We start from the raw sequence: 8,983 nt of genomic DNA, 5'->3' as shown, positions 1-8,983 counted from the left end.
ACCTGCCAATTCGCTGACGGCATAGGGCTGCCTGTTGTTTTTGCGCAAGTTGGTGTGAACGAAGTTCACGATATCCGGCCGAATGGGAGCCTTGAACACAGCTGGCAGAGTAACATTTTTGCCAGATGATTCTCCCTTTTCTGAGTACACCGAGATCAGTGGACGAGCACACGCCTTGGGAGAGGGGGGGAAAAAAAGCCAAGCAATAATTTCACCAGAAGTATATTCAGGTTACATGACAACATATACCAGTAAAATCAAGGCTAAGCTATGAACACATCCAGAACAAGTTTATTGTAATTTAGATACAGTAATACTTTCCTATTCAAAAGTTGGGTGGTTTATGTCTTGCTCAGTGACAATTTTCGTCAACCTTCTGTACCAGTGAAATGACAGCAGGCAACTGTCACTGACAACAGAGTAAGACGCAAATTACGACATCATTGCAAGCAAAACCCCAATGTTAAGAAATGCCAGCTCTTTTAAAGGGGGTAATATCCATTATATAAATATCCTCCAGATGATAAATCACCCTAGAACTGTAACAAGAGTGCAGTATTGTGGCACTCTGTAAGCATTCCTACATTTTCTAAGTCAGTTTCAATCTGCTACATTCCACCCAACAGCTTCAAACAGTTGTATAAATCATACCTCTCCTAAAACACCACCCTTCTCAAATCCCTCTTAAGAGGACCAACCCCCCTACCCCTCAATTAGATTTTAATACAAGTCCTCTGGCTGGCCTACAGTTCCATGCAATCTCCTCTAATTTCATCTTTTACGTATCTTCTGGATGTTCGTCCCCAATCTCAGGACTATCTCCCTCCTGTGTCTAAGGTGTAAGCCTTCAGCCAGCTATCCTCTTGGCATACTTCACCTTTCTCAGGCCACTTTCTCCAACCTTCCAGGATTAGTTTACAACTCATCAACTGCCTCCTGATTTCTTGAGCACGTTTATCACCGTGTTTAGTAACATGCAATTACAATCCAAGAACCTAAATACGGCTAATTTTGTTAATTTTGTTTACTGAACCCCCAGAGTGGGGGGAAAAAAATATACTCCTCACTTGGCCAAAGGTAACCAACTATTCCAGAAGGAAAAGAACATTACACAAGAGGAAACGCAGGTCCTCTTTAAAAACAAAACAGCTTTTAAAAAAAAATAAATAAAAAATTAAAAAAAAATCGCAACTGCTCTTTACTAATTAAATAGCAAGGCCAAAATTAAACTCTTCCCCCTACAGTCCTTGCCTCGATTCAGTTTCAAAGCGAAGCGCTTTTAATAAGTATATTAATAGAAAGCCGTAAAAAAGCCCAAGCGTGCGGTGCAGGGAACCCTGGAACCCACGAGGCTACTACGTTCGAGTGCGACCGGCCGCCCTCCCGTGCTGCTTTCAGGCGTTCTCGGGGCCGGGATGCCCACGTTGCCTCTAAGATGGCTGCCGCGCAGCCCGGCTCCTTCCTAGAAACAGACGGCTTTCGCCATCAGATCCTTCCTTGCTTTCTTTCCTGAAGATTCTGTACCCCTCATACCAAGTTCTTTCCCGCTGGACCCGAGACCCTGGGGAGGACTTGGGAGAAGGTTCACTTACCATGGCGCCGACCGAGAGAAGACCACGCTCCTCTCACCCCGGTGGTTCTTACAGGAAAAGGAAGTACTACGCACTTCCTCTCTCTACGTAACTGTCACCTTGTGCCCCGCCCTAGTCCAGTCTCCACATCAACACAGACACACAAATCTATATCCAGGACGATATATAAATTTTAAACAGCGTATTATTTTTTCTCCGTGCGTCAAATTATAGTACCTATTGATACTGAAGCAAACAATAATGTTTAGAAAAGAGGGACTTCATTTCCGCGGACTAATCCGCTAAGGGGGCGTGGCCAATCGTTGCGAGACGGAAAGTCTTTTCTTGAAACCATTACACTTATTTCACTTTTTGTGTGATGGGAATGGAAGACTACTGGAATAGGGAATATAACTGTATATGTTAAAGCAAAATTTTAACTCTGAGGGGAAAAAGAACTGTTTGAAAAGGGAAAGTAGTCCCGGCGGGGCGGGGTCACAACCCCGGATGTGGACGGCTTGAGCGCGCAGTTCAATTTGTCGGTTTGGGAGCTGAGCTCCAATTTGGAAGAGATGTGGTCTCGAGTGAACCGGGCGGCCGAGGGGCTGTACGCCCGCCTACTGAAGTGAGTCCTATTCTTCACTGTTCGATGTTCGAAATGGTTCTCATCCTGGCTACCAATACTTTCCTTAGACCTCTTGCCACAGGCCTGGGAATTAAGGCTTTGCCCAGTACCTGGCGCGTATGTTAGGGGCAGGAGCAATAATAACGAGTTGGTTTTGCTGGAGTTTATTTTTCGTGCCATTTAATAGGCAAGATGGAAAGTGACAAATGTTTTTAAGAGGCGGTTCATTTGGAGGTTGCTCACAACTTGTGATATGTGAGGGAACCTGGTCGTTCGCCCATTTAAAGAGGGATAATCCTTGAAAGGGAAATGTACAATTAGAGCCTGTTCAAGGTGATTGCCATATGAGCAGATATTTCAGAACTTCATTTTATGCTTACAGGGAAGTACATAGTGATACAAATAGGTTCCATCAAGCTCTTCATGTTATGTGAAAATACTTCAAACCCACCACCTTAACGTGGATTCTGACTCTCAGAGGCCCTATTCCTCTGTAGGATTTCCGAGGCTGTGAATCTCTTAAGGAGGAAGATTGCCACAGCATTCTCCTACTGTGCCCCCTGAGCAGCTGGTGAACTGGGTTCCAGATTTCCCTTAGCAGCGGCTCACTTTAACCTCTGTCCCACAAGGATTCCTTTACTCTAAACCAAAATCCATGGCTATCTAAATTCTAACACTTAGTGACCTTTTAGCATAGAATAGATCTGCCCATATGGTTTCCAAGGCCATCTTTACAAAGCCAGCTGCTCACCTTTCCCCGATAACTAGTGGTTTTGAACCGCCCACGTTTTAGTCAGCAATACTGTGCAACCAAATATCCTTTGGTCCAATCCAAAACCCACTTACAAGACTCATCATCAGTGTCTGAGGCACTACATCCTTACAGGAGGAGACTGCTCATCTTTCCCTGGGGGAGTCAAACGGCCCACCATTATGTTGTAGTCCTTTACACACTGGGCTATCAGAGCTCCTTTAATCCAGTGGTTTACAGGGAGCTGTGCTGGCCTAATGGTAAGAAGTTTCACTGGCAACAAAAAGGCACCCAGTTTGCATCCACCAGCAGCTCCGATGGAGAAAGATGGGCATTTTTGTTCTGTGCCCTGTACTGCCTCTGAAAACCCACTGGAGGGGTAGCTATGATTTGGTTCTAACTTGATGGTACATAACATCAGAATTACCTCCAGGGCTTGCAGCCCATCTCCAAGATTTCTGATTTAGTAGGACTGGTGTGGGGCCAAAGAATTTACCTTTCTAACAAATTCAGGTGAAACTGATCATTGCTGGTTGTGAGACCACACTTTGAAGACTAGCAATCCAATCTAATGCATTTCTAAAGAATGTAATTTAACATTGTTTACCTTTATTGATTTTATACATGCAAAAGTAGTAATGTTTGTGAAATTGTTAAACATAGAAAGTGCACTAGATTTTTCCTTTTTTAAGTGACAAAGTCTTGAGTATCTCAGTATGAAAGCCTTTAAGTCTAATTTTTAAAAAAAATTTTTTTTAATTTTTTAAAATTATTTTTTGTGTGTGTGTATGGTCAAATTGGATCTGACTGGTAAAGGAGGAGATTGTTCTTCCTTTTTCAGCAGAGCATCTGGTGAATTCGAATCGTACACCTCTGGGATTACAGTGCAGCTTCTTGCCACTAGGCCACCAGAGATCACCTAAATCTAATTTTTTAAAAAAAAAGTTATTTCATTGTTCTTGAGTATAATACAGTAAATTTACACCAATTCAGCACTTTCTATCTGTCCAGTTGAGTGACTTTGATTATAGTCTTTAAGTTATGCACCTGTTCTCCCTCCTCCTTTAATAATCTCACAGCCTCTACGGTTCTATTTAATCTTCCAAGTTGCTGTTACCACTTTGATCCCATCTAGATAGAAGACGTTTTCTATTAAACTATTACATTGGGCCAAGAGGCAACGTTATGATAGATGGAGAAAAGAGTGAAACTCTTAACAACTACATATTACTTGGATCTGCAATCAACACCGTTGGTATTAGCTAGCATTCAGGAGATCAGGAGACGTATTGCCCTGAGAAAGATTGTAGTCAGAGACTTCTCCAAATTATTGAGGAGTAATGACATTCTCAATATCAGCCACAACTTGGTATGATCCACACAATCAAATGCCTTTGCATAGTCAATAAAGCACAAATAGACATTCTTCTGGTATTCTTTAGTTTCAGCCAGGATCCATCTGACACCAGCAGTGATATCAGTGGTGTCACGGCCTCTGCTTGAACTTCTAGCAATTTCTTATCTATGTACTGTTCTAGCTGTTTTTGAATGATCTTTAGGAATATTTTGTTTGCATGTGATATAAATGATATTATTTGATAGTTTCCACATTCAGTTGGATCACCTTTCTTGGGAATAGGAACAAATATGCACCTCTTCCAATCCATTGGCCAGACAGCTGTCCTCCAAATTTCTTGACGTAGACTATTTGCACCCAAGGCTTCATCTGTTAATTGAAACAAGTCAATTGGTATCCCATCGATTGAGTCTCGGTTCCTTATTTTTTGCCAATGTCTTCAGTACAACTGCCACTTCCTCCTTCATTATCCTTGGTTCCTCATCATATAATACTTCATATAATTTTTCAGTGTCAGTTCTTTTTGGTACAGTGATGCTGTGTATGCCTTCCATCATCTCTTGATTGTTTCTGGGTCCTTTAATATATTGCCCACAGCATCTTTCAGTATTGTGACTCAAGGCTTAAATTTGTTTTTCAGTTCTCTCAGCTTGAGAAATGCAGAGTGAGTTCTTCCCTTTTTATTCTCCAACTCCAGCTATCTGCACATTCCATTATAATACCTTGCTTTGTCCTCCTGAGCTGCCCTTTGAAATCCTCTCTTCAGCTCTTAATGGGAGTCATAGAGCACTTATTGTGCTTATGTGAAACTTATACCTGGACCAGGAGACCGTTGTGTAAACAGAGTAGGGGAACACGGCATGGTTTAAAGTTGGGAAAGGAGTGTGTCAGGGTTGTATTCACTCTTCATACCTATTCAGTCTGTATGCTGAGCAAATTATTTGAGAAGCTGGACTCTACTAAGAAGAGTGTGGCATCAGGATTGGAGGAGGACTCATCAAAAACCTGCATTAATACAGATGACACAACCTTACTGGCTGAAAGTGAGAAGGACTTGAAGCACTTGTTGCAGAAGATCAAGCAATGCAGCCTTCAGTATGATTGCATCTCAATATCAAGAAAACAAAGATTCTTACCACTGGACCAAAAAGCAACATCATGGTGGATGGAGAAGAGATTGAAACTGTCAAAAACTTCATCTTACTTGAATCCACAATAAATACCCTTTGTATCAGCAGTCAGGAAATAAGGAGACACATTGCACTGGGAAAATCTGCAATTAGGGACTTCTCCAAATTATTGAGGGGTAATGATGTCAGTTTGAGGACTAAGGTGCGTCTGATTCAGGCCATAGTCTCTCCAATAACTTGCTGTGCATGTGAGAGCAGGACGGTGAATAAAGATGACAGAAGAAATTGATGCTTTTGAGCTGTAGTGTTAGAAAAGAACACTGAACATTTCATGGACTACTAATGAAGGAATAGATATATCTTGGAGAGGGTGCAGCTGGAATGCTCTTTGGAGACAAGAATGATGAAGCTTTGCCTCACATACTTTGGGCATGTTGCTAGGAGGGTCTATTCCTTGGAAAGGGACATGAATCTAGGAAGGGTTGGCGAAGGAGAGGGAGACCCTTTACCAGGTGGTTTGACAACAGTGATTGCCACAATGGGCTCTAGTGTATCAGGAAGTGTGAAGATGGCACAGGATAAGATAGGGTTCAGATCTTTTTTTTAAAACTTTTACTAATTTTAATGAACATTTACAGAGATTTTGGATTTCCATTCATTCATTGTTGCACTTTTCTCCCTGCTCATCCCTCCCCCCAAGTTGGCTCTTCTCTTTGAGAAGTAAAATAAAGATTCCTTCATTGATATACAATCCCGCCCCCTCCCTGCTCTGAGTACACTCTACTATGCAACCTTCATTCTGGACTCTTGTTATAACCATAATACTCTATCATATATAGCTTTTAAACTTTGTTTATAGGGATGCTATGAGTCGTACTGGACTAGACGGCACCTAACAACAGCAATCACAATGATATTAACAAGAATAGTATAAGTTTGAGGAATAAGGTGCTTCTGATTCAGGCCATAGTCTTTTCAGCCACTTATGCTGCTGAGAGCTGGACAATGAATAAAGATGGCAGAAAAAGAATTGATTCCTTTGAGTTGTGATGTTGGAGAAGAGTACTACCAAAAGAATAAACAGATATGTCTTGGAGAGGGTACAGCCAGAGGCAAAGATGATTAACCTTCATTTCACATGCTCCGGGAGTGTTGCTAAAAGAGGCTTTTCCTTGGAGGGGTCATCGTGCTTGGGCAGTTGGAGGGTTGGTGAAAGAAAGGTGGATTGACACAACCAGGTAGGTTGACACAGTGCCTGCAGCAGTGGGCTCGAGTTTGTCAGAACTTGTGAGGATGGTACAAGATAGGATGGGGTTCAGATCTGTTGTTGATAGGGTCACTTCACTATGAGTCGTACTGGACTCAGTAACACCTAATAGCAACACTTTTGTTTGTTATTGCATATCATCGAATCAGATTGAACTGGCACAGATGGAGCATCTGCTAGATTTGAATCATTGGCCTTCGGGATTGCAGCACAGCTTCTTGCCACTAGGCCACCGGAGCTCCTTTTTGTTTGCTTTTAATAAGACTTCAGGGAAATATTTTTGGTTCAAGTTTTAAAGATTATTTCAGGTCAGTAGTTTTGGGGATGCATCTGATCCCCAACTGTCTAGTCTGGAGTCTATAAGAATTTGAAATTCTGTTCTGATTTCCCGCCTTTTAATCAGGATTTTTTAATGTATCTTTCTGTGTATCAAAATACTCCGGAGTGGTGGCTGGGCATCATCTAGTGCTTCTAGTCTCTTGGCAAAAGAGGCAAATGTTCCTGCAGGCAATTAATCACACATTCCATTTCCTATTCCTGCCTCTCCTTCTGAATAGAGAGACCCAGGTTGTTATATCTTTGATGATGACTTGGAAACTTTTTTTTCCCTTCTCCTTTTCTCATTGTTCAAAGCACAAACATTTTCTCCCACTACCACAGATTATGCAGTTGAGTTTCCCATATTTGGCAAAAATCACAAGGGTCAGCACATCCAGAGTCTAATAGATAAGCCTCACTCTGGGAAAACCACTTTTATGATCATGGTAAACTTTTTAGACCCTAGGCACTAAGCATTGAACTAAGAGGTGAAACAGAAGCACTGAACACGTGTCTCTTTGTTTTAAACTGCCATATGTGATATCATTTTATGCCTGTTTAAATTTATGTAATTAGTCTCCTTTTGATGCTTCTACTGATACTTGAAACACTTGCTGCAGAAGATCAAAGACTATACTCTTAAATATGGATTACATCTCAACAGTAAGAAAACAAGAATCTTTACCATTGAGTCAGTAGGCATCATCATGATGGAGAAAAGATTGAAGTTTTCAACAATAATGTAAATGTGCTTGGCTGCACAATCGATACCCTTGGCACCAGCAGTCAAGAAATCAAAAAACTACTGCATTGAGAAAATTTGCTGTCAAGGACCTCTCTAAGGTGGTGGTGGTGTTGTTATGTGCCATCGAGTCACTTGCGACTCATAGCGACCCTATGTACAAGAGCGCTAAACACTGTTCTGCGCCAACCTCGCCGTCTCAAACACACTCATTCCCACTACTACATTCACAGAATCGATCCATCTTATCGAGGGTCTTCTTCTCTTGTGCCGTCCCTCCACTCTCCCAAACATGATGTCCCTCTCCAAGGACCAGTCCCTCCATGCATCATGCCCAAAGTATGTCAGACGAAGCTTCAGAATCCTTGATTCCAAGGAGCATTCTGCTTGACCCTCTCCAGGACAAACCTGTTTGTTCTTCTAGCAGTCCATCGTATATTCAACACTCTTCTCCAGCACCACAGCTCAAAGGCATCAGTTCTCTTTCAATCATCCCTATTCACTGTCCAGTTCTTTGATGCATAACACGTAATTGCGAAGACTATAGCCTGGATCAGGCATACTTTAGTCTCTAGCCTGACATTGTTGCTCTTCAGTGCTTTTGAGAGGTCGCTGACTTTCTCAATGCAGTTTGTCGCTTGTTTTCCTGGCTGCTGTTACCAAGAGTGTTGACTGTGGAACCGAGTAAACTAAAACTTAACTATCTCAATCTCTTCACATCCATACTGATGCTGCCAATAGGCCCAGTGGTGAGAATCTTTGTTTTCTTGATGTTGACCTTCAATCCATATTGAAGACTGCAGTCCTTGACCCTCGGCAGCAAGCGCTTCAGGTCCTCCTCAGTTTCAGCAAGCAGGGTGTGTCATCTGCATAATGCAGGTTGTTGATGACTCTTCCACCAATCCTGATGCCACATTCCTCCTCGTACAGCCCAGCATCTTGGATGATCAGTTCTGCATACAGATTGAAAAGGTCTGGAGAGAAAATACATCCCTATTGGACCCCTTTTTTATTTTGAACCATCCAGTGTTACCCTGCTCTGTTCTGACGACTGCCTCTTGGCCCAAGTATAGGTTTTGCATTAGCACAATCAAATGTTCTGGGATTCGCATTCTTCTCAGAGTCAGTCATAGCTTGTTGTGATCCACACAGTCAAAAGCCTTTGCATAGTCAATGAAGCACAGATAGACATTCTTCTGGTATTCTCTGCTTTCTGCCAAGA

This window comes from Elephantulus edwardii, unplaced genomic scaffold (genome assembly GCF_000299155.1).
Source record: "Elephantulus edwardii isolate Elephantulus edwardi_28Jun2011 unplaced genomic scaffold, EleEdw1.0 scaffold00050, whole genome shotgun sequence".
Taxonomy (NCBI): Eukaryota; Metazoa; Chordata; class Mammalia; order Macroscelidea; family Macroscelididae; genus Elephantulus; species Elephantulus edwardii.
The sequence above is the reverse complement of the archived record's forward strand: the minus strand, read 5'-3'. Positions refer to the sequence as shown.